The 26,480-nt window shown below is 47.3% G+C and overlaps 1 long non-coding RNA gene, 2 other non-coding genes and 2 pseudogenes across 3 annotated transcripts; 2 read left to right on the plus strand and 3 right to left on the minus strand.

Moving 5' to 3' along the window:
• LOC135272284 (neuroblastoma breakpoint family member 15-like) lies at positions 1 to 26,480 on the plus strand (annotated as a pseudogene).
• Positions 5,028 to 5,743, minus strand: LOC135272285 (uncharacterized). Its single transcript, XR_010340394.1, has 2 exons — positions 5,436 to 5,743; positions 5,028 to 5,320 (listed from the first exon to the last, which is right to left on the minus strand). It is a non-coding gene; the product is annotated as an uncharacterized LOC135272285 (long non-coding RNA).
• Positions 6,640 to 6,711, minus strand: TRNAQ-CUG (transfer RNA glutamine (anticodon CUG)). The gene has a single exon. It is a non-coding gene; the product is annotated as a tRNA-Gln (tRNA).
• Positions 17,535 to 17,608, plus strand: TRNAN-GUU (transfer RNA asparagine (anticodon GUU)). Its single transcript has one exon. It is a non-coding gene; the product is annotated as a tRNA-Asn (tRNA).
• Positions 24,584 to 24,713, minus strand: LOC135272430 (U4 spliceosomal RNA; annotated as a pseudogene).

Here is a 26,480-nt window from a genome sequence, read left to right on the forward strand (position 1 = left end):
TGGCCTCTCCCTTCCCTCCCCGCGTCTGTTCGCTCCCAAAGAAGCGGGTCGTTATCCTTTGTTACCGAGCACCCCTGAGGCTGCCAGCTGGAGCCTGCGCATCCTTCCTCAAATAATGGCCTTTAATTCGCAGACTAGTTTAGGATTACAAAGAAAACTGGTTCTTTTCACATGGCTATCCTGGTGATGTAGCATTCCACTTGAAACTGAAAGTCCTTCAATATCAGAGAGAAACAGTGTTTCAAAAAATAACCAACAATAACAACAGAAGGAAACCACTGCAAATCCTAATGCCTTAGCCTTAACTTAATGTGTGTTTAATGCCTTCGCCTTAATTTAATGTGAGTCTAAGCTCAATTTTACAAAAACATATTTACATATGGCCTTCTTTATTGATTTTTCTTCTGCGGGGGTGGGCAGGGGACAGTCTAGCTAAAATATACATTCTTCTCTCTGTAGATACAGCAGAAGAACACGACTCCATCAGCGTTGCCCCGATGTCAACAAAAGTGATTTTGAACTTAAGGTGATCAGAAATCTTACATAACTGTACTTTTTCTGTACTGGTGGTATGGTCTATGCTATGCATGTATGATTTTTTAAAAAAAAGAGAGTAACTTTAAAATGGTTTGGAAGAAAAATTGTACATGTGTGAATAACACTTAATTCCAGGTGGTGGAAATATGGATGACTGGTTATTTTCGTCTTTCTGTATCTTATATTTTTAAATGGGGAAAAACTCAATGACCTGGAAGTGAAAGAACAGATTAGCTATGGAAGGGGTGTGGGGCAGGTGAGAGGAAAATGTGAAGGGGAGGACAAACCCGGTTCTGGCAGGAATCGTGTTTAAGTTGAAGGTATCTGGGGAGCAGTTTTTCGGAGAAGGATATGGGGAGACAGGAGAATCATGAAAATATTTAGACAGTGTACTGCCTGTCATATCATTCCTCCTCCTTTTGCATTTCTTCAAAAGAAATACATGGACTTATATTTCTTTTCAAGCATATGTGCCATTTGTGTTTTTCTTTCATTAATGTAACTGGTGGGTTTATCTTACAGGTTGCCCAGAAAAGTCAATGGAGCTGAGAACACCAGGCTTCCTGCAATAGAGAAAGGATCTAATGCATGCAGAGCCAGCTAAGCAACAGGACAGAGGTTCATTATTAAATCTGTCTCCCCGCCCCACCGCAAATTCAGAGACTAGGGTTTTTTAAAGGATAGTTTGGCCGGCAGAGGGCTAGGAAGTGGGGAAAACTGATTGGTTGGGTTGGGGATGAAATCACAGGGAGTTGGAGCTTGTCTTCTTGCACTGAGTCAGTCCCTGGGTGGAGGCCACAGAACCAGATGAGCCAGTTCACCTGTCTGGGTGGCACCAGCTAGTTCGTCATAAGGCAGGGTCTGAAAAATACCTTGAACGCCAATCTTAGGTTTTATACGAATGATGTTATTTATCATTCTGGGAGCAACTGGGGAGCTTAGGAATGGTGTGGCTTCTGGCTGCATGGCTCCTGAGCCGTAATTTTCAATCTTGTGTCTAATTTGTTAGCTTTGCTAAGGAGCTCTGATGCCCATGAAAGGAAGGAGTTTGTCTCAGGAAGGAGCTGTTATCATCTTTGTTTCAGACTTAGATTTGACAGTAAATTTCTCCCATATTTAGCCTGGCCTATGCCCAGGAATACCAAGGGCAGCTTGGAGGTTAGAAGCAAGTGCAGTGCTCAGAGTCACTTAGCCAGGGAAGGAGGATTTCAAAGTAGGAATTTGAACTGAAGGCAGCCTGGCTCCAGAAGGCATTCTCAGAACCACTGCGTTTATACGGCTCCTGACGAAAGTGCCCTTGCAAAAACTATGACAGTGAGAAAAACCTGACATAGGAAAAGTGTGACTGTCAAAGAAATCTGACCTGAGTGACCCTGAGCCGGTTACTTAACATCTCTGCATCCCAGTCTTCTCATGTGGAAGATGAAGATGATGGTGTGACCTTGGCCTGTAAGGACTAAATAATCACACACACTCATCAGCTGTGCCTGCCATGTGGCACTTTGCATATCAGGCACAGTCGGGTGATGTGGATCTGTTACTCATTTGCATGTTAGCTCTTGTAGTTTCCTGCAGCAGTGCGCAAAGAGCGGACATGTCCAGGTGCCGGGGCTCATGCCTGTAATCCCAGCACTATGGGAGGCCGAGGTAGGCGGAGACACTGAGGTCAGGAGTTCGAGACTAGCCTGGCCATCACGGCGAAACTCCGTCTCCACTAAAAATACAAAAAATAGCCCCCCATTGTGGTGCATCTGTAATCCCAGCTACTCGGGAGGCTGAGGCAGAAGAATCACTTGAACCGAGGAGGCAGAGGTTGCAGTGAGCTGTGATTGCACCACTATCACTATAGCCTGGGTGATAGAGCAAGACTCCATCTCCAAAAAAACAAACAGAAAGAGCAGTGATGAAAAGATGTGATGAAAACCAGTTGTGTTGAAGTCACAGCAGGGATACTTTCCAGTGGCCACGCACCCTCCCAGGGAGACTGCGACAATCCTCTCACCAGCAGTGATCTCCTGGGGTGGGAGGTCCCAGGAAGGCCCCTCAATCTTCAGCAGGTTTGACCCTCAAGGAGCTTCAGGGAATGAGCTATAGAAGTGTTTCTCTGGCTGTGCATGGTGGCTCATGTCTGTAATCCCAGCACTTTGAGAGGCCAAGGTGGGAGGATCACGTGAGGTCAGGAGTTCAACACCAGCCTGACCAACATGGAGAAACCCCGTCTCTACTAAAAATATGAAATTAGCTGGGCATGATGGTGCATGCCTGTAATCCCAGCTACCTGGGAGGCTGAGGCAGGAGAATCACTTGAACCCGGGAGTTGGAGGTTGCGGTGAGCCAAGATCACACCATTGCCCTTTAGCCTGGGCAACAAGTGAAACTTGGTCTCAAAAAACAAAACAAAACAAAATGCTGTTTCTCTCTGGGAGGAACTGGGACTTTATTAGCTCATCTCTTCAGCTCATCTGAAGGAAATCAGTGATTCAATTTCTTGCTTCAAATCAGCCTCGATAAAATTTCTGTAGTTTTAAAGTGGAAGACATCTGTACACGTAGGGGAGGAAATACGACTTTTCCTCACTCAGCCTAGGTTCACTGCTGAGATCCTTACAGCAAAAGTCAGATTAACAAGAGAAAAGCATACCTAGTTATTTAATGTCAGTTTCACATGATGGGAGCGCCTTCCAAAGGAAATGAAGGCCCATGGAAACAGCTAAACCTCAGGGTTATTTTCCTTTTTTTTTTTTTTTCTTTAACAGTAGGTTAGATGAAGAGTGGATAGTCATAGAGAAGTGTGACGGAATGAAAAGAGTACAATGTGGGGAACCCCCCATAGAGGTACCGAGGAAGGAGAGCTAAGCAGAATCCTGGCACAATTAAGGCCTGGAGAATATCTCACTTTATAGAAATAGGGCTTGGAGAATATCTCGGTTTATAGTGTTACTACTCAGTGATTTCCCTTTATACAATCCTTTCTATATAATCATATATTAGCTCATAGAATGAGTGCCTAAAGAATATCTTACCATTCAGTTATTTCCATATATATATATATATATATATATATATATATATATAAATAGAATGATATCTTAGTTTATAATCAGAGGAATGCCTAGAGCAGACACAGTGCACAGCATGATTTAAGGGAAAAACAGTTATACTAGGACAAGAATCCTTGGCCCAGGCGGCAGCGTTCAGTATCTTAAAGATACCTGCTGTATGGCAGGCTTGGGGCGAGAGCCACTCCTCCTGATAAAGGAGTTGTAGGACCTTGCTCCAGTTCTTGTGGAAGGCTGCCCTCAGAACGGCAATCGCACCTTGGCGACTGTGAACTTTATCAGTTCTTGTTACTGTGCTGCTCGAAAAGCATTCCCCTATAGAACTCATTGGAAGCTGCCACCAGGTGGTGTAGACCCTGACAGCTCTGTCACTGCTGTGTGACTTAAAGCATCCTCCTATAAATCTTCTTAGTAGCTTGCCCATAGATACAGGTATTGCACACTGCACCCTCTTCACTGCACATGGCCCACCTCCATGCCTTGGTGACCTAATGGGGGTGAACCCCTTACTGCACATGGCCCTTGCCTCGATGACCTAATGGTAATGGACTCCCTGCTGTGCACTGTCCTCCTCCCAGCCTAGGTGACCTAATGGGGGTGGACCCCTTGTTTTATTGCTTACGACCCTATCACTATCCTTAAAGATGACTTCACTCACTGCCTTGCCCCTAATTTAAACAAAATAAATATTCACGCTTCTGGACATTCAGGGCCTCACCTGGCTCCACTCATAGGTGGCGTGGCCCCCCCGAGCCCAGCTGCATTTTTCCTTGTACTTCTGGGTCCTGTCTCTTTATTTCTCGGATCCTGTGCCTCAGCACAGCATAAGGCACACTCCATGACCCTGCGAGCCCTCAGCCCTACAGTACGATCTAATGGTAATAAACTGGGGAAAACATAGTCAGGCCTCTATGTTCAGACTCTTCTCTGTGTCCCTGTATCTTCAGACACAACGATGCACCTTTCCTCTGGGTACAGAGAGGGCACCTCTCACATGAGAGCCTTATGATTGGCTTCAGGGAAGAAGGGCAGGGGGAGGTGACAGTGGCCTTCCTGCTTCTGTTGTTTTCTCAAATCCCTTTAGTATAAAATATTTAAGAGCCCAGGGTGTTATATTTTGGAGTAGCGTGTCCTGAACCCCGTCATTCACATGCTACAAAACCCAGAACCTTTGAGGAATGATACATATGACTATAAAATATTTAAATGTGAAATACAAATGATGGCTGGGCACACAGGCCAGCACTTAATCCCAACACTTTGGGAGGCCCAGGCAGGCAGATCGCTTGAGTCCAGGAGTTCAAGACCAACCTGGTCAACATGGCAAAACCCCCATTGCTACAAAATATACAAAAATTAGCTGGACACCGTGTTGTACACCTGTGATCCCAGCTACTTGAGGAGGGTGGGCTGAGGATCAACTTAAACAATGTCATGTGTAAAAACAAATGTTTTATTTTTTCCTTTAAGTGTAGTCAAGTAAGCAGCGGGAGTGGGGAAGGAACAAAGAAATCTGTAAGGAATTGTGATCAATTGCTTGTAAACAGGAGTGATTTGCATGCACTATACACTGTTATGGAAGTCACACATGCTGCAAAGCTGGTGGTGAACAGCAGCAGTCACGGCAGCGTCCTGGCCCCGCACTTCTCTCTAGGGATAACAATTTTCAATGCACCTGCTCCTCTTTGACTGTGCAATTTTCCATCCCAGGCCCTTCAGTCCAGCCTGCAAAGGGAAATGGAGTGTATGTGTTTTCCCTCCTGCCGGTCCACTCCAAGGAGCCACCAAGGCACCTGTCTCCCACCCCCCCACCTCACCTCCCCACACCCTCCAAACTGACCCCCTCAAAGACTGCGGTGTTTTTCAGTCCTTTGTAACTGCTGAAAATTCTCATATTTTCAAAATATGAAAATCAGAGCGATGGTCCTGAGCGCCTGGAGGGACATCTTAGCTCGCTCTCAACACCCACCATGAGCCTCATGCTAAGTGTTCTGCCGCGCAGAAGAAAACATTTTTGCATCTGTCTCATCCTAAGGCTTCGTCTTCTTGGGGCGGGGTTCTGGCCGGTTGAGGGGGAGCCCCAGCGTCCGACACTCATCCCTCTGGGCTGCTCAGCCTCCTCTTCCCTGTGGCCCTGCAGGAGCTCCTTCCAGGCTACGGAGCTTAAGAGGCCGCTGCGCGGATTTCTCTTTCCGGCTGAGATCTTGGGACCAAAGAATGAGATTTCCAGAGTCAGGTTCCAAAGCTTAGTGAAACAGCGACAAAGAGCCCGCAATAGAGACGTGGGAGCTAGAAATTCGGCATAAAATCTGAATATGAAGAACAGTAAATTAATATTCGGAATAGGATGAGCCATCTGAATAAAACAGTATTACTCCTAAGTTGGGTCTCCAGCCATCGACCCCACACCCAGACACGATCACCAATGACTGACCGAGCTAACCCCACCAAACTTTCATGCCATCATTCCTTACCAAAAAGACAGTGGGTGCCATTACGAGATGTTCTGGGTGAAAGGCATCTCCGGTCTAGGATTGAGGGGCAGCAGCCATTTTAGTGGAGGAGACCTCTCACCCCAAAACCCAGGGTCACGGGGTGGGGGCTTCCTGGGTTGCTGGGGCACTGGCTCTGGGCTCTGGCCCTCCGACTGCATGGGGTCAGGAGGCCCGCTCAGGACGAGGACCCTACCCTCCAGGCTTGGTGACTACGATTGGAGGTTTCGGCAATTTCCCTGTGGACCAGGCCACTGTGAGAACCCAGTTTTTGGGAGCCAGTCCCCTGACGAGGGGATAGGAGAGCACAAGTGACATCACCGGGTACGCATTGCGAGGCGGGAGCAGGAGGGACGCGGAGACTTGCAGCAGCCACACCCTGCAGGGAACCCTCCCGGTACCCAAACCTTTCCCTCCTCTGACCCAGGACTTGGAACAAAGGGCAAACGGAATCCACACCCCTTTCCGTTTATCTTTGAGGCGGGAGTTTGCCTCCTGGAACGCCTTCTGGCTCCCGTGCAAAAGACCGGCTTTTGTGCACAGCAAACGACAAGGTCCCACCGAGATTTGAACTCGGATCGCTGGATTCAGAGTCCAGAGTGCTCACCATTACACCATGGAACCGCCTGCCGACAGCACTCTCGGTTATTGGCATTCACAAGTGAATTCTCAGCCTCCAGCGTCACCAGAATTTCCTTCGCAGCTGTTTTCTTTGGTCACACAGGACCTGAGTACCTTTAAACTACAACAGGAGGAGTCGCCCCTGACTCGCGTCTCTCTGCTCTTCTCTTTAGGTTTCCATCTCAGAGAATGAGATGAAGCAGCTTTTGGGATTAGGAACCCGGAAGAGCTAGATTTAGGCCTCCACAAAAGCCGCCAGTTCTCCCAGTTGCCGGAGTTTCCTGCCCCGAGGTGAGAATTCTGCCAAGCCCCCTACCCGCTGGGGTTTCTTTTTCTTTGCAACTGACCTCTTCCCTTTGTGCATGGAGCACTGCTGACCATTTCCAGAACGGGATCTGGAGTATGCTGGGCTTTCTGCTCTTCTTCTTCTGCCTTCTCCTCCTCCTCTATCTCCTCCCCCTTCTCCTGCTCCTGTCACTCCATTTCCAACCCCCGTCCTGCCCCCTGTCTTCCTCACAGCCCCCCACACCCATTTCCCAGCCCCTCCAGCTCTCTATCCTTCCTGCCTCCTCCTCCTCCTCCACTCCTTCTGGCCCCCGTTCCTCTTCCTTCTCCAGGCTCCCACTCTACCCACCACCGACCTCCCACGCAGCCTACACTCACAGAAAAATGGCCCACCACGGTCGGAGAGGAAGTGGAGGCGGATGTTTCTAGTCAGGACATTTGGGGGCTCTTCACTGGTGAGTGTGAGTGCAGCGACACCAACAGAGGCGATGGACGTCAGCCAGTCCTCAGGGCCTGGGCAGGACCGGCAGATCCAAGGCCACCCCATATCTGGGGCGACGCAAAAGCGTCATGCTCCCATTCCAGAAGGCCGAGGAAATTGACAGCAGCGGGAGCCCTTTTCTTTGCAAGTCCAGTTCCGAGTGGAAGCATCACGATTTCTCCTTCCAGCCACCGCGAGGTCAAGACACAGGGATTTGCATCACCCAGGACTCAGCCAGTACCCCGGACGCCTGGCTAGGGCCTGTGCAGAGAAAAGCTACACGTGGGGCCCATTTCCCCCTAGGCAGAGGCTCCTGGGGATGTGGGCGCTCACCAAGAGATTGCCCCTTCCATCCTCCTGAGGCCGTGTGGAGCCTCAGCACTGCTACCTCTTGGACTTCACCCGGGGAGGCCACCGGCTCCCGCTGTTCAGGGCTTCCAGTGAGGTCTCCAAGGCTCTGATTTTTGAATCGTCCTGATGTGGTGCACCAAGAGCTGCCTCCCACAAAGTGAGCAGATGTGAAGAGCCGGCAGATCCAAAAGGTGAAATCACAAGGCATTACCAGCTAGATAGGGACAGCGTCCCCTCTCTATTATAATTTAGATTCAAAGGGAAGATGTCATGGTCCCTAAACATCACAGCGTGACCAGGACAGGGCACCCATGACCTGCAGTGCCCTTGCCCCTGGTTAGGTGTAAGTTATTTTACTTGAGCAGACAAGTGTTCTCTTCTGGATTTTTCCTCAGTGGCTAGATCTCTCTCTCCCGATCTCCCTCTCTCTGTCTCTCTCTGTCTCTCTCTCTCTCTCTGTGTCTCTCTCTCTCCCTCTCTCTGTCTCTCTCTGTGTGTCTCTCTCTCTCCCTCTCTCTGTCTCTCTCTGTCTATCTCTGTCTCTCTCTCTCTCCCTCTCTCTGTCTCTCTCTCTCCCTCTCTCTGTCTCTCTCTCTCCCTCTCTCTGTCTCTCTCTCCCTCTCTCTCTGTCTCTGTCTCTCTCCCCTCTCTCTGTGTGTGTGTCTCTCTCTCCCTCTCTCTGTCTCTTTCTCTCTCTGTCTCTCTCTGTCTCTCTCCCTCTCTCTCTGTCTCTGTCTCTCTCTCCCTCTCTCTCTGTCTCTGTCTCTCTCCCTCTCTCTGTCTCTCTCTGTCTCTCTCTCCCTCTCTCTCTGTCTCTCTCTCCTCCTGAGCCCCCTCATTCTCTACCCTCCTTTATTTTCTCTCTCTGTTTCCGCTCTGCTGTCCCACTGCCACCTGCTTTCTCCGCTTTAGCGTTCATGGTCCCCCCTTCCCTGCCCACTGGCATCCCCCAAGCTAACGCTGCTGCACTGTCCTGGGCGGGGAGATGTGTGTGGCTGTGGCTGGCGCCCTCTAGACATGTCCAGGGTGGGGAACATGGAGCAGCTGCCAGTATAATGGTTTGAAAGGATGGCCACTCTCGAAAGCCTTTCACATCTCTCAGTCCGGGATCTTTTGGGACTAGAAAGTTCTGGGCCACAGTGGAATTCTTGTTTTCCAGGGCCGTGTGGGGGATGCCTCCTTTCACTGAGCTGTCATGGCGTGGCTATGAAGTGCCGGGCCCTGCTCTGGGATAGGGATATCATTGTGAGCGAGTCTCAAGTCACGACTCATGGGGTGGGTCTGGAGCCCACCTCTGCAGGCTTCGAGAGGTGTCAGAGAGAAAGGGGCATGGCCAGTTTGCGTCCTTCCCAGGTGACTACTCATTGGGTCCTGGGGAAGTAGGAGCCGGTGCAAGGAGAGAAGCCCCGTGAGAAAGCAAATGGACAACATCAGAGCTGGGGCTGAGGGCCCCACCCGCAGTGGGGCGGCTTCCGATGCAGGCAACGGGCGGCGGGGAAGGTCATGGCCTGGCGTTCTGGTGTCCGGTGCCCCAGCTCCTTCATGTGGATGTCCAAACTTACCAAAGGCCAGATTCAATATCTCCAATCCCAGTGAATTCTGACTGTGTCCTTAGAGGAGAAAGGAGAGGTTGGGGAGCAGCTTCTCACCCCACGCTAACTGTATTGGGTGTTACAGTATCATTTCTCTGTGCTATGATTAGTTAGCATGTGGCCATGAACGGAAAGGATTGATGGCTTAGGCCCATTCCCAGATATTCTAGTCTTCACCTAAGTTCCCTCCCTTCCTTCCTCCCTCTCTCCTTTTTTCTTTCCTTCCCTTTCTTTCTTTCTTTTTTTTTGAAACGGAGTCTCTCTCTGACAGCAGGCTGGAGTGCAGTAGTATGATCTCAGCTCACTACAACCTCCGCCTCCCGGGTTCCAGTGATTCTCCTGCCTCAGCCTCCCAAGTAGGTGGGACTGCAGGACAGCGCCACCATGCCCAGCTCATTTTTGTATTTTTAAGTAGAGACAGGGTTTCAACATATTGGCCAGGCTGGTCTCGAACTCCTGACCTCAGGTGATTTGCTCACCTTGGCCTCCCAAAGTGCTGGGATTACAGGCGTGAGCCACTCTCCCAGCTTCCCTTTCTTTTTAAATAGACCACTTTGCTCTGAAACCTAAGTTCTTTTTCTGACTCCTAATTCTCTCTCAGAATTTGCCAAAATCTCTGAGGCTACCTTTATCTTTCAGTCAGGGAGCTTATTCTGTAGCCTGCGGCTCCTCCCCGTCTCCTTCTCCTTTGATCTGTGGTTCCAAGTATTCGCCAAGTTCTGCCATCCAAGCTGGTTTCGACCCATCCTTACCAGAACCTGCACTGTCTGGAGTGCTGATGCCACAGTGACCTAACTGATCTGCCCTCTGGATTCCAGGGGCACCCCCGGGACAGAGGGTGAAGCGCAGACATTGGAATCTTCAACTGCTCTGACTCCAGCTTGTGCATCTCAAGGCCCAGTATTAACCACACAATATCAGGAAGCCGCCAAAGACTGCATTGGGAGCCTTCACATTCTAATTTAGAAAACTTTATAGATACCACTTTAGAGAGCAGTTCTAGGCTTACAGATAAATTGAGCAGAGACTGTAGAGAGTTCCCATGTGCATCCCTGTCCTTCAATACACAATTTCCGCCATTAGTATCTTGCAATAGTGTGGTACATTTGTTACATTGGATAAACCAATATTGATGATTATAATTAACTAAAGTCTATAGTTTACATTAAGCATTCCATCTTTTATCTTTTTTTCTTTTTTAACAATTCTGTGGGTTTTTAAAATTGACGGTGTCATGAATCCCCAGTACAGTATCATATGTAATAGTTTCACAGCTGAAAACTCCCTGTGCGTCACGAATCCACCCCTCCTTTCCCTCCTTCACCCTTGGCAACCTCTGATGATTTTACTGTATCTTTTTGACTTTCTCAGAATGTCCTACAGTTGGAATGACAGGGTATGTAGGTTTTCAGGCTGGCTTCTTTCAGGCGTTATCAATTGAACATTCCTTTAGGTCTTTTCATGGCTTGATAACTAATTTCTTTTCATCACCGACTAGCCTTCCAGTGTATGGATACAGCACAATTCTGTTTATCCATTCATTTGTTGAGAAGGACATTTTGGTTACTTCTAGTTTTTGATGAGAAGAAATGAAACTGCTGTAAATATTTGTGTGCAGGTTTTTGAGTGAACATAAGTTTTCCTCTCATTTGGCTAATCAAACTGCCATTGCGAGATTATATAGCAAGACTATATTTACCTTTAAAAAACAAAAAAAAAAAAACCAAAAAACTTCCAAAAGCGTTTTCTAAAGTGATTGTACTCTGTTGCATTTCTACCAACAATCAGTGAGAGTTCCTGTAGCTCTGTTTGTGTGACAGCTTTTGAGATTTTCACTTTCTACAGATTTTAGCCACTGTAATAGGTGTGATCTGTTACCTCTTTGCTTCCACAAGCAATTTTCTAATGACAGATGACTTTGAGTTTCTCTTTCATATACCTATTTGCTATCTGTTTATCTTTTTGGCGAGGTGTTCAGATCTTTTGCCCACTTTTAAATCGGGTTGTTCACTTTCTTATTATTGAGTTTGAAAAGTTCTTCGTTTATTTTGGACACAAGCACTTTATCAGATCTGTATTTTGCAAGAATGTTCTGCCGATCCTGGGAATCAATGGCCCTTCCAAAGTGGGGAAGGAAGGGGGGCCAGGAATCTCTAATCCAGGTGTTGGTGGTCGTGGTGCTGTGAGGGGAGGAGGCGGTGGGGTCTTTTCATGCTCCCTCAGGGTCAAGTGGAAATCCAGATGCTCCAGCCCAGTGAGGTGAGCAAGAGCCTGGGGTTTGGGATCAAATCTGCTCTCAGGTCCAGGGTCTATCCCGCACTCATTATTCACCTTGGCCAAGTCATTTGCGGTGCTGGTATTTTCATCAGAAGTTCCACCATCTGAGAGACCTGAAAACTCATATCCACGTCCAATCTTTGTTGATAACATTACTATACCTTCCAAAGGGCTAATTCAATAAAAATTGCTCAATAAATATATGAATAGATGTTACCTAATTCTGTTCTCTTTCTGGTAAATTAGCACTTAGGAAGTGACATCACATGCATTGTTTCATGTGAAAAAGAGCAACTGTTAGGATCTCTACTTGCTTTTTTTTTTTTTTTTTTTTGAGACGGAGTTTCACTCTTGTTACCCAGGCTGGAGTGCAATGGCGCGATCTCGGCTCACCGCAACCTCCGCCCCCTGGGTTCAGGCAATTCTCCTGCCTCAGCCTCCTGAGTAGCTGGGATTACAGGCACGCACCACCATGCCCAGCTAATTTTTTTGTATTTTTAGTAGAGACTGGGTTTCACCATGTTGACCAGGATGGTCTCGATCTCTTGACCTCGTGATCCACCCGCCTTGGCCTCCCAACGTGCTGGGATTACAGGCGTGAGCCACTGCGCCCGGCCGGATCTCTACTTTCTAGGGACCACTCTTCCTGTGTTTTCTTAGAAAGTCTCTTTCGCCAGTTTTCTTCATCTCTGTCAACATCCCTTTTTAAGTTAGTTTTCCCCCGTCAAGCACTTTCAGTAACAACGTATTAGGCACATTCAGTAAAAGTGCAAATCCTGGGCCCACAAGTCAGTCTCCTGACATATCCAGCTTCTTGCTCTGTTTTTCCCCCTCATTTTGAAATAAAACAATAAAGCGCAACCTTCTCATGTGAAGTGTACAAATCTGTCTCTTTTACGAAACTCCATTTAGTCCATCATCTCCACTCATGTCCACGGCCCTGTCCTCAGTTTCCTTCTCACAGGGATCCACTTCCGCTCGGATTTCCTTAAAACCCTGGGTGGTGTTCATCCTTACTCTCCTCCCCACTCCATGTCTCCTCCTGAAGCCTCTGGGGCTGCCTGGTGCTCATCTGTCAGGTGATGCCCTCAGCTGAGGAATGAGGGGAGCCCTGTCCTCAGGAGGAGAGAGGTCACGTGAGATAAGGAGCAGCATCTGGGTCTGTGGAGAGGACACAGGGAAGGCGCTCAGTGAGTGTCGGGGGATGCACAGTCCCTGACACGTGCCGTGAGAACTTCGAGTATTGAAACTGATTTCTTCACTTGTGTCTCTTTGCTTTCCCATGGATTCCCACACCCCCAGTCAGGACTCACCCCGCTGGCTCCAACACTCTCACCTGCTGGTTTTCCCAGGAATCCAGAGCACTGACCAGGCGCCAGGCAACAGGACAGAGGGAATGCCTGTTGTTTCATTCTCCTTTACCTGGAGACTTCTCCCTGCTGTCTAATAGGGCATTTGTTCCCTACCACGCCTTCTCTATCTCATTCGTCTTATTTTTCTACAATTTCTTCCAATTTCAATGGACCAGATTATAACGTTAGTGATTATAAAGTTAACCTCTTCCACATCCCTATGTAATACTTTCTTTCAATAGATTTTTATATATAAATATATGCATTTATGTCATTTGTCATATACGTTATGTATATTTGGCATGTGTTTTTAATAAAATGTATATATATGTGATATGCATATCTGGATGATAGTTTCATAAATATCCCATGTTTAGTCTTCCCAGGTCTTTTCTCTCATATGTGCATTTAGTGTTGATTTTCCTTGTTGTTTAGAATCCCCTCCCTCTGAAAACACAGCCTGTGTTCACTGTGATTTCCTTGCCTTGGCCTTATCTACCTGGAAGCTATTTGTGTTTATCAATCCAGTTTCTGGAATATGTTTGCCAATTGCGATCACCTTTTCCTGCTGGCAATCTTGTCATTACCGGGTGATGCATGAACAATCAACAATACAGAAAAACCAACATTCAGGACATGATGCTATGTTTATTCGTCACTTTTATCAGACTGTTTGTGAAGGTTAATTCTGGGATAATTTGACTGGGCCAGGGAGCGCCCAGATATTTGGTTAGGCATTATTTCTCACTGTATCTCTGAGGGTGTTTCTGGATGCGATTGACGTTTGAATCGGTAAACTGAGTAAAGCAGATTGCCTTCGCCAGTGTGCGTGGGCCTCATCCAACCCACAGAAGGCTTCAACAGAATGAAAGGCTAAGAAAGAAGTCTTTGTGTTTCACTGTCTTTGAGCTGGGACATCAGTCTTCTGCCATGGGCCTTGGACTTGGCGGTGAACTATATTCAACTCTCCTGGGTCTACAGCTTACTCAGTGTAGACCTGGACTTCTCTGCTTCCGTGATCACGTGAGCCAATGTAAATCTCTCTCTCTCTTTCTCTCTCTCACCCTCCCTTTCTCTCTCTGTCTCTGTTTCTCTCTCTCTCTCTCTGTGTCCTGCTCGTTTTCTTTCTCTGGAGAACTCGGACTAATATAGTAACATATGCCAGTTGCCAGTCTTTGTCTCTATGCTTTTTAAAGGTATTAAATAAATAAATAAAACAAAACCCTGGAGTGTTCTCAAAGAAAAACCACGAAAGAAATGAATTCTGACAGATTTTACACTGAGACATTCAGGTGTGAGGAAAACATGAAAAGCACTATGCTAGGGAAAGCAAACGCTATTGCGAAAGTCTCACAAACACAAATTACACATCAGCAGGTAGGTTTGACCCTCAGGGTGGGCACATTTTATGTTAAGTGCACTTTTGGTGGAAGTTAAGATGAATCTAGGACTTTCATGATGGATGTATCTATGTGTGTGTGTGTACACATATATATACACACACAATATACACACACATACAGATATCTATAGATAGATAGATAGATATAGATATAGATATAGATAGAGAGAGTGTCTTGCTGTCTTGTCCTGGCTGGTCTCCAACTCTGGGCCTCAATCAATCCTCCCGTCTCCCCCTCCCAAAGTGTCCAGATTACAAATGTGAGCCACCTTACCCAGCCCATTTGAATATTTTCAATTTAGTTCAACAATTGTGGAAGACAGTGTGGTAATTTCTCAGGGATCTAGAAACAGAAATACCACTTGACCCAGCAATCCCATTACTGGGTATATGCCCAAAGGATTGTACATCATTCTACTATAAAGACACGTGCACACATATGTTTATGGCAGAACTCTTCAGTAGCAAAGACTTGGAACCAACCCAAATGCCCATCAATGATAGACTGGATAAAGAAAACGTGGCACATATACACCATGGAATACTATGCAGCCATAAAAAGGATGAGTTCATGTCCTTTGCGGGGAATGGATGAAGCTGGAAACTGTCATTCTCAGCAAATTAACACAGGAACAGAAAACCAAACACTGCATGTTCTCACTCATAAGTGCGAGTTGAAAAATGAGAACACGTAAGCACAGGGAGGGGAACATCACACACCAAGGCCTGTCAGCAGCTGGGGGGCAAGGGGAGAGATAGCTTTAGGACAGACACCTAATGTAGATGATGGGTTGATGGGTGCAGCAAACCACCATAGCACATGTATAGGTACATGTAATAAACCTGCACGTTCTGCACGTGTATCCCAGAACTTAAAGTATAATAAAGAAAAATATTTAAAATTTAAATACACATTCCACAAATTACATAACAGGTTTAGGAAGCCTCCTTTATGCCAGTTTTACAGAAACAGAAAAGATGGCACATCGATGACAAGATGTCAAAGTGGCAACATCCTAAAGTAGTGAAAGAGAAAAAAGTTACTCTGGAATATTCTATGCCACAGTGAAAAACCTTTCAAAATCGTGACTGAAGTAAGGACATTGAAAGACATACAAAAAATGAGGCCAGGCGCAGTGACTCAGGCCTGTAATCCTAGCACTTTGGGAAGCCGGGGGATCACTTGAGGTCAGGGAGTCAGAGACCAGCTGGCCAACATGGCAAAGCCTTGCCTCTACTAAAAATACAAAAATTAGCCAGGTGTGGTGGCACGCACCTATAATCCCAGCCACCCAGGAGGCTTAAGCATGAGAATCACTTGAACCCAGGAGATGGAGGTTGCAGCGAGCTGAGATCATGCCACTGTACTTCAGCCTGGACGATGGAGCAAGACTCCATCTAAAAAAAAAAAATACAAATAGGGAAACACACTTGGACCCTTTCCTCTGCACGAGGGAGCTTTTCTTTCTTTCACCTGTTAAACTTCTGCTCTTAAAGGAAAACAAAAACACAAATAAAAATAAAGACATACAAATACATGAAAGCATTCACTGACCCACACTACAGGAAATGTTAAAGGAGGCCTCCGGGCCTCAGATAAGGACACCAGACAGAAATCTGGACCTCCACAAAGAAATACAGACGACTGAAAATCGCTATGTGGGTACTTCCATGTCGGGGTTTATAACACGTCTAAAATCAAATTACATGACAACACTAGCATAAAGACCAGAAGGGGAGGTGCAATGTCACTTGATGGCACCTGATCAAGATGTAGTCTAGAAACCCGAAAGCCATCACTGACACAACAAAAGGAAGACTTATAGCTAATAAGCCAAAAAAGGAAAGAAAATGGACTGATACAAAAGCCATGTGATCACTATGCTGGAACAACTGCTCTCCAGGCCTCTCTCCTATAGAAACACACCGGCGGCCAGTGAGAAGTGAACAAGAATGATGAGTGCAGCATTGTTTGTAATCCTAAAGTAATAGAACCAACGCAATTTCGAACATAATGGAAAACGCTTCATTCAACAAACACAAACAATCGAACAGTGGAAGGAAATCCTTTTGCCTAAAGGAACGCAGAGGGTCATGAGATGCTACTCCTGCATGGATCTCAGGGTTCCCAGACGCCTAGTTTTCGGGCTAATTCCTCTGGAAGATCTTATTCTTGGGGAGCTACAGGTTCTCGCATTTGGGCTCTTCCAGGTTCTATCTCCGTTTGCCCCTCAATTCCTCCCCATTCTGCTGCAATAAAAAAATTAAATCTCACCGCCAGCGCCTCTGCACGAGGCTTTTAGGAGGTCTGATGTCTGGTCCACCGCTCCCCGGCTTCTCTCCCCGCTTTTCCCTTTCCCCGCCTTCCCGCCCCACGATCCGACCCCAGCACAGCTGCGCCCCCGGCTCCACCGCGCAGAAGGTGCCCTGGAGGCCCTGCCCTTCGCTCACCCCGCGGAGCGCCGAGAAATCAACCTGAATAAACGCTTTGTAAATGGAATTTCCAGGGAAAAATCTCTCATGATTTTCATTCTCCAGGCTTTTCAAAGGACTAAAAGATAAAGGCGACGATGCGTTTATTCGACAAGTCCTAGTCGTGCGCCCTACTGAGTGCAGGACCCTGCTCCCCGCCAGGGGACCCACGAGCGACCCTCACCCCATCCCTGCCCTGGTGGAGCCCCCATGCGGGACACAGGACCCGAAGACGGCAGCGGAAGCGACTGGGCAGGTGGGCAGAGGCTCCCTCACTGGGTGAAGTCGGCGCAAAGAACGGGAAGAGCCATCCCGGGAGCCCGCCGGGCGCTCAGCTTCCCTTAGACCCCCAAGTGCCTCCGCCCGGGTCGCGGACGGGGCGTTTCCGGGGGCTTCCGAAGCAGCGGCGGGGCAGGGCCGGCGAAGGCCATTCCGCTGTCCTCTGACTCCAGAATCTCCCAATGCGCGGGTGTCCTAAGGGACCAGCGGACTCGCTGCTCTAATCTCTCCGGGCCTCGCTATCCGTCCTGCCGGGGCAGCCCTTAGTCTGGAAGGGATGCGGGACGTTTGGTGAGTGGCCCTACCTATAGCACTCAGTGGAGCCACCAGCACCTGTCTCTGTGGCGCAATCGGTTAGCGCATTCGGCTGTTAACCGAAAGGTTGGTGGTTCGAGCCCACCCAGGGACGTCTCTTCTAACTTTTAAAGCGTTCATATATTACCAATCACTAGAGAATCTCCCGTTTCTTCCCAAAGGCTGGTGGTTCCAGGTCAGCCAGGGATATGCCCATTTCAAGGAGGGTTTTCTCTTCTCAGGATTTTAGTCACAGTTAACAGGGCCCCTCACAGATCCAATTCTGACAGAGCATCTCCTGAAATGTCAGGTTATCTTGTGCCTGTGTACAAGAAACAGAGACCAAACGAGTCCATCTGGTGCGATAAAATCCTCATGCTGCCCTTCATAGGTTTGGATGGGTTATATACCAGCTTCAATTTTTTACATTTTTCACAGGAAGCTTAGAGAGGTGTCCTATTCCCAGGATGTGCCTGGATTTACATAATGTGACCAGTAGAATCATTCATCATCATCATAATCCTCTCCATCATTTTTGAAAACAGCATTTCCCCCCTCAGTTTGTGCATGATTTATTTAACCCTTTTCAAAATGTGTTGGAAATGAGGTTGGCTTCATGATTTTAGGATTTTGAAGAATCCTGCAGTGATCATTCTTGCACACATCTCTTTGGCCACTTACATTCCTGTAGTGTAGAGAACTGGATGTGCCACTGCCATATTACAGGCTTTTTAATTTTAATTTTTAGTTTTTGTGACAGGGTCTCATTCTGTCTCTCAGGCTGGAGCGCAGTGGCCCGATCACATCTCACTGCAGCCTCGAATTCCCAGGCTCAAGCGATCCTCCCATCTCTCAGCCTTCCCAGTAGCTGGGACTACAGGCATGGGCCATCATGCTCTACTGATTTTTGTATGTTTTGTAGAGAAGGGATTTCACCATGTTGCACAGGCTGGTCTCCTAATCTTAATTGAAGCTAAAATTAGCACATTTTGGTCTGTGTGGATTCTACTGGGCTCAAGCAGCTCTGAGGCCTAACAAGGTGCCAGGATTTACTGGCATGAGCCACTGCATTGGGCCTTGTATAACGCCTGTAACTTCAGGAAATTTAACAAATTTATCTTCTGCCAGAGAGGTACCAAATCATATTCCAATTTGTTTCTCAACTCTAATACTGTCCCTTTCTTCATTTACTTGCTGGCACAACAAACTTTCTTCTCCCTCCCCGTCTTTTTTTAGAGTAGGTGTCACTCTGTCACCCAGTGTGGCATGCAGTGGCGTGATCTCAGCTCACTGCAGCCTCCACCCCCTGGGCTCCAGTGATCCTCACACCTCAGCCTCCACAGTAGCTGGATCTACTGGCATGCACCACCACATTCAGATTTTTTTTTTTTTTTGTTTTTTTGTTTTTGAGAGATAGGGTCTTGCTTTGTTGCCCATGTTGGTCTCTAACTCCTGGGCTCAACAGATCCATCTGCCTTGGCCTCCCAAAGTGCTGAGATTTCAGGCGTGCGCCACCGCGCTTGGCCATGTGCCCAGGATATTCTAATAAGGGGCTAGGTGGCTTTGTGGCTTAACTAAGGGGATGATACAACAGAAGGACATGGAGGACATTACACACAGATATTCTGTGGCACAGGATGGACAGGTAAACTTCTAGGACATTTCATTTGATTTTTGAGTCAAGGTCTCACGCTGTTGCCAAGGCAGCCATGCAGTGGCATGGTCACAGTGGAGCATGATCATGGCTCACTGCCTCCACCCCCCCGGGCTCAGGTGATCCTCCCCCCTCAGCCTCCTGAGTAGCTGGGACTACCAGCATACACTAATGCTGGCTGGCTAATTTTTATATCTTTTTGTAGAGACGGGGTTTCACCATGTTGCTGGGGCTACTCTCCAACTGAGCTCAAACGATCCGCCTGCCTCAGCCTCCCAAAGTGCTGGTATTACAGTTGTGAGTCACCGTGCCCAACTTGTAATTGTTTCCTGTGGTGACCAAGTCACATGGGTCCAGAGAAGACAGGTCACAGTGACCTCTTTGATAGCCTTCTGCCAAGTCGCTTATCTAAAGGAGTAAAATCACAATGGTCCCAGACATTTTTTCTCCTCCCCATTCCTCTTTTCTTTCTAAATTTTGATTTGACTTTTATCTGCTGAAAACAATCTAATGCCAGGTCTCCCTTCTGTATTAATGAAGAATTAACATGCAGGTAAGTGTCTCTGAATTATTCCCTGACTGATTTCTTTCAGAGGCTATGTCCATAAAAATCAGCCCGTCTGAGAAACATCACTGGAGCCAACAGAATCCTGCACCTGACAGGCCCCTGTTACAGACCTGGATCCTTAGCACTATTGGCTCTTGTTCCCGCTGCTCGGCACACAGAAAGCCAATCATTGAGACACTGAGTATGGCTGAGGAAGAAGGCTTTAATCCCAGCTACTTGGGAGGCTGAGGTAGGAGAATGGCTTGAACCTGGGAGGCAGAGGTTGCAGTGAGCTGAGATCGAGCCATTGCACTCCAGCCTGGCTGACAGAGTGAGACTCTGTCTCAAAAAGAGAGAGAAAAAGAGAACACAATAGTGTAACCAAATAAAGCAGTAAAAACAACATTAAAAATTGGGGTTGGGGAATGTCATTAAGTTTACATTTTATTGTATTCTTTAGGTTTCACTTCAAATACCCGGTTGGAGTGTGAACTCTCATCTTCTCTTGTTCATTTCTGTTTTGGCCTGAAAAGACCCTAAGGATGTTTGAAATATCTGCGCTAAAGAAACAGGTACGGCCACATCCTGTCAACAGTAAAGGATTCCAATAAGGCTGACTGAGAGGGAGCTCCTCAGCTTTTGGGTATTGCACTTGCTCAGAGAGGGGGCAAAAGTCTAGCCTTTCGAGATCACGGACCCCGGCATGCAGGTTACAGGTTCCTTCTATTCCTGCCGCGGCAGAGAGCTCTGAAGCGACAGGAAAGTTGTAACCTCTCTAGTCACAGGTAAACCGCGCAGCCCAGGCTGAGGTTGGAGGCTAAAGGGAAAGAAGAGCCCTACACCCTAGAAGGGACACTGCAGTGACTCTGATTCCAGCCGAGTTTGCTGCGGCCACAGCACAGAGTAGCAACCACGATGCGAGCAGGGTGAGCCTGAAGTGAGATTTGCTCAATGTGACCTGCTCTTCTGAATTTGTTTACAGATGATCAAAAAGATCACGATGAAGAACAGAAATACAGAGACAGCAAAAATAAACTTCTTATGAGTCAAGCGGCCTACTACCTGGGCTGCCGGCTGAAGGCGGAAGGTAAGTTCTATAGGTTCACAGTCACGAAAGTGCTGAATGATAGTCTGTCTTTTCTCTGAGAAACTGAACACTCTCCTCATCAGAATTTATTTTTTTTTCCCATACTTCTAGGCAAATATAAATTTGTATCTTAACATTTTGTTAAAAATGGATGAGAGAGACCAAAGTTGGTAGCACCTTTTCCACGTCTGGAGTAAGGCGGGTGTGGGACTGAGGGTAAGGTCTCAGCTGTTGATTCCTGACACAGGCACAGAACCACCTGTTTTTCTCAACAAGAGGCTAAGTAATATTTACAGGAATCCTCTCTGTACCACCTAAGATCCTGCAGACAAGTAGCATCTAGTCTGTTGTTCTAAATGTCTGAGGCTGCTGAACTTCCATTCGGTTCCAGTTTCTGCTGAGGCTCAGCAGGGAAAGCTCTGTTCTGGGGGAAGTGAGATGGTAGCACACTATACCCACTGTGGGGAGCTTAAGGACTCTGCTCCTTACGTAACCTGTGGTATCTGTAAGTGGCATCATCAAGAGCAGGGATTACTCTGGTCAGAGGGACGTCCTGCTTTCTGTGCAGAGGCTCTCGTTGGTAAACAGGAAGAACAATGGCACCCATGACTTTGTGGAGGCCGCAGTGCATAGAGTAGGCACCGTGGGCCAGTGTCCTGGGCTCCATCCCAGTTGCCTGTTTTGTTTGTTACTCAGTTTTGTCATCTGTTCATAGGGTACCATAATAATACCTACCTCTGTCAATTGCTGCACTGTTTACATGGCCTGTTTATTGTAACTCTCCCGGGACTGTTGTTGGCACAGAGTAAACACTGTCTATTAGTTCTTCATTCTCTCTGTCTAGCATAAGAGAAACTTTATTAGTCTTTGTGCATATTTCCTTTATGGCCTTATGAGAGACTCCAGACCTCCATACTTCCGCAATGACAGTTTTATCAGTGGTGTTTTCTTCCACTAAACATATGTGGCCATGACATGACTAGGACTTTCTGAATGAGAACACAGATGGGAAACCCATGGGGTTGGAAGTCACAGTATTGCAAAAGTCCCTCCTTCTGTGATGGAAGGTGGTCTTTGGAACAAGAGGCAGCATCTGTCCAGTTGTAAAGGACAGGAAGGAAGCTGTGACAGGAGGGCGGTTGTTGGAGTGGAAAGAGCTCTGGACTAAGAATGAAGGTTCCCGGGCTGTATCTTCAGCAGTGTTCCTAGTAACTGTCAGTCAGCAATTGATTTCTCCTTCCTGACTTTCTCTGTCTCCATCTGCAAAGACAGGTAAATTTCTCTCTCTCCATCTGCAAAGGCAGACATGTTGCAGTGTCTGAAGCATTTAAATGTGCGAACACTTATGACCGCTTATCACAATGAGATAAAGCCCCTGGCTGTGTGGTGTTGGAGACAGCACTTGCTGTGTGGGCATTTGGTGTTAGGAAGTGGTTCAGACTGGAGCACTCCCCGTGGAGAGAATGTCCCTGAATAACACAGCAGAAGCCACTTGGAGGGCCTGTGAAGTCACCTGATGTGCAGAGGATTGTGGGACAAGTTTGTTTGTCCTCTCCTAAGAGAAAGAAATAGGTTGTAAGTGTGAACTGTGACAGGACACCAAGCCTGTCCCTGGCAATCAGATCTGTGTCAGGATGGCGGAGACAGCTGCCAAAGTCCGGAGAGAGGCTGCACAAGCCTCCAGTGATGTGGGAACAGAGTCTTTTCAACATTTGGACTCATCTTGACGGTGACCCTCTGGATCTGAAATGCATTGCCTGGTGGAATAAGAAACAATGTCAGGGCATTTTGTTAAAGAGAAAACATGAGAGCTTTCAGTAGAACAGGGACCCATACACAGACGTTCATGTCCCTGCGCACATTGGGCTGGCTGTGCTTGCAGAGTGTGAAATGGGAAAGATCTGAACAAACACATCTGTACTTGCAGAAAATGACAAAGATGAGGATGAAGATGTTCATGTTGCGGCGGCTGAGAAAATACAGGAGTCACATGCCCCCAGGTAACATCGAATAATCAGGAGCAAGTAATGGGTGGTAAAGTATGGAAAAGGTCTAGAATCTCACCCTCTCTGGCATCTATTATGGACCAAAAGCCTGCATTCCCTTGGCCACAATATGTTCAGTTCAACCCAACTCAGACACAGGGTGTGGCAGCTATTGTGGTTCTTTGTATGTGCTGAGTGCCATGTCTGAATTATACAGGGATAACTGAGTCTCTTTTCTTCTCGGCTCCTTCCTGCCCAGTGTGATGAGTACCAGCTCTCTCTTTCTCTCCGGTTCCCATGGCAGCCATGCTCTGTTGCAGAGAGGAGGATTGCCTGTTTCCTCTCAAACGGAACCTCCCATTTGCCTTCTGGGACCCCTCTCTTATTCCTCCTGTGGAAACCAGCCAGGACTTCCTGGGGTCCAGTCCCCCTTTGTGTAATCTTCTGTCATCTCTATCCCATCTGGCTCATCAGGGATGTGCAGAAGGTTGAAGTCAAGAAAGTCCCTGAGGACTCACTGGAGGAATGTGTCATCACTCGTTCAAATAACTATGGCCCTACTGACTCCAGCCAGCCTCACGGAGACACCAAAATCACATTTGAGGAAGACAACGTCGACTCTGCGCTGGTTGTAGAGAGTGAATCATCTTATGATGTAGTGGAGGATGCTCTAATCATTCTTTCAGGTGACCTCTACATTCCTGGTTTTTGGTACCTCTGTCTAGGCTGAGGAAGATCAACTCTGAAGACGGGCTCTATACACACAAATCTGTTTGAATAAAAATGTATGATGGGATACTAAATGCAGATATCAGGGAATTTTCATCTCATCCTCAGATCATGCCATGCATTTGTCTCCCAGGCCCAAGTATCAAGTTACCAGACCCCAGGCCAGTGTGACAAACTCATGGTCACCTGAGTGCAGGAGGTGTACAGGAGGTGTCTGTCAGGTCTCCTAGCTTTGAGTCGGTATCTCTCCTCACCTGTAATTATGTCATCTGTCCCTGAACGATGTCCATAGAGTTTCTATTTCTTTTTACGGAAGCTGGGAGCCTTGCCTATTTATTTGGGGATATTGTTCCCCAGGTTTCACTGCTCTGAACTTCAGTCTTGATCTCTTTTAAGTCAGCTTGCTTAGTTGCACAGTCACCCTGAAACCAGGATGAAAACATTTCCTCTTTACCTTGCTGATATGTTTCCATAAAGCAAGGCTCACCCCGGCTCTCCACCCCATCCATGCAATGGCCGATCTGATGTTTCTTTGTAGCATCACGTATTGTTTGTTGTTGTTGAGATGGAGTCTCCTTTTGTCACCCAGGCTGGAGTTCAGTGGCACCATCTTGGCTTACTGCAGTCTCTAATTCCCAGACTCCAGTGATTCTCCTGCCTCTGCCTCCTGAGTAGGTGGGACTGTAAGTGGCCCCCAGCACACCTAGCTAATTTTTGTATTTTTAGTAGAGACTAGGTTTCACCATATTGGCCAGGCTAGTCTTGAACTCCTGACTTTAAGTGGTTCACCCACCTTGTCCTTTGAAATCACAGATTTTTTTTTGGCAATGGAGTCTCCCTCTGTTATTCAGGCTGGAGTTCAGTTGCACGATCTCAGCTCACTGCAACCTCCACCTCCTGGGTTCAGATGATTCTGCTGCCTTAGCCTCCCGAGTAGCTGAGACTGCAGGCATGTGTCACCATTCCCAGCTAATTTCTTTGTATTTTTAATAGAGACCGGCTTTCACCATGTTAGCCAAGGTGGCCCCAATCTCCTGACCTCGTGAAGTGCTCACCTCGGCCTTTGAGAGTGCTGGGATTACAGGCGTGAGCCACCATGCCCGGCCCACAGATTCTATTGCAAGTCATCACGGCAGGGTCTTGGGGAAAGTTTTCAATTACCAATAATCTCATCTCGGATAAACCTCATTGGCTACGATACTGCCACTGCGCAAAGCTCACAGATTCTTTTTCAAGCAAGTGTTGTTAGAATTTACATATCCGTCCAGTTTCATGTATAGATGCCTCTAACCATTCAATGACCTTGCTACCTGGTGAGATAAGTCAGTATTGCAGCAACACTCCCAGAAAATAGTTTGACCAATTTTTGAAGATTTTTCTGGGAAAAAATTTGGTTTAACTTTGCATAGACTCAGGGAGAGAATATGGTGTTATGGTCTACCCGTAGAGGGAGATTTTGGCCTGTGTGTCTGGAAAGCAGGCTCATCTACTCACCAGGCTTCATCTAGGGCACCCTGGAATAGTCCTGTCAGAATTTGTATTCTTGCCCTGAGAACATTTCTGTGCTGTGCTATGACTAAACACTGATTTGGTCATATGTGAAGTGTGATTTGCTTAATGTGACCTGCGTTTCTGAATTTATTTACAGAAAGTCAAAGTGATGATGAGGAAGAGGAAGAAAAAGGGCCAGTGTCCCCCAGGTAATGCCGTGGAATTGTGGGCCGTTAGTTCAGTAGTGACACCTGGAGACTGCAGATCCAGGGAAAATGAGGGAGTGATGACTAGAACTCTTTCTTCCATTCACCCAGCTACAAATTGTCCTTATTGACAGTGTTGTGGGTGATTTGTGGCACTTGTATAGGTTTTAATTTTTCACTCCTCCCAAGATGGAAACCTGCAATCAGATGAGCCAGGTGAACTCAGCAAACAGGAATTTCCTGGTTTTGCCTGTTCTCCCCACTGTGTTTAAACCCAGGGAGAGACGCATATATGCTTTCTGCCCATTTGTTGTGAGTGTGTTTGCTAGGATTTGTGAAGAGAAATTCAAAACATAGACATATTATATCAAAATACTGGAAAACAGAGGCCCTTAATGCTCAAGATCTGGGTGTCTGAAATGCCTCAAGAGCTCTGTTCACTTGAATGCCGCATGTAAAACTCAATACAACTTACGCGAGGCAGTTGAAGCCCCGTGTTAGTTCTCGTGCTGCAGTTCATGATGATAGTTTACAGGGAGAGTCTGGGTGGCCTGCAGTGGCTCATCTGTGCTCTGTCCCCAGGGTAGTCACCCCCGACCCTGCATTTACAAGGGATAGTTTTTTTCTCTTGAAGGAAAAATGCCTTTGCTTTCTGTGACCACTCCATTCTGACTTCCATCAGATCAGCTGGGAGACTTTGTTGTCTAATCTCTGTTGGTTTAATCTTCTGTTGTCCTGTCCTACCTGGCTGATCAGGAATCTGCAGGAGCCTGTGGAGGAGGAAGCCCCCCAGTAGTCCCGGGGTGAAGGTTATTCGACCCTCTCAATTCCTCCTGGCACATCTGCCTTCAATGAGCCTTACAGGAGCAACTTGCACTCATTAGAGGAACAGCAAGTTGACTTGGCTCGTGACATAGGCAGTGAGTACTCCATTGTGAAGTTGATAAAGCTCCACTTTGTGTCCCAGATAGACCCCGTAGTCTTTGGGCCTTGCTCCCCTGGCCAGGCTGAGAGCTGTCATCACTGTGAGCTGAACCTATACATCAATGTAGATTTCAATCACTCTGGATTCCAGTCCGAAGCATGGGCATGGGGTGGGTCAGTGAGCTTTGCTCTCTCTCTAGTCTCAGGCCATGCCTGTCACACCCTGGACTGACTGTCAGGACATTGAAACCCAAGGCAGGTGTGGCAAACTCACATCAAGCCATGCAGCACATGCCCACGAGTTGTCTGTCAATCTGAATTAAATGTCTCTTGCCAGCTACCATGTCCCTCATAAGTTTTGCTC

Source organism: Aotus nancymaae, unplaced genomic scaffold (genome assembly GCF_030222135.1).
Source record: "Aotus nancymaae isolate 86718 unplaced genomic scaffold, 86718_ANA_hifiasm-v0.15.2.pri h1tg000108l, whole genome shotgun sequence".
In the NCBI taxonomy this organism is placed as follows: domain Eukaryota; kingdom Metazoa; phylum Chordata; class Mammalia; order Primates; family Aotidae; genus Aotus; species Aotus nancymaae.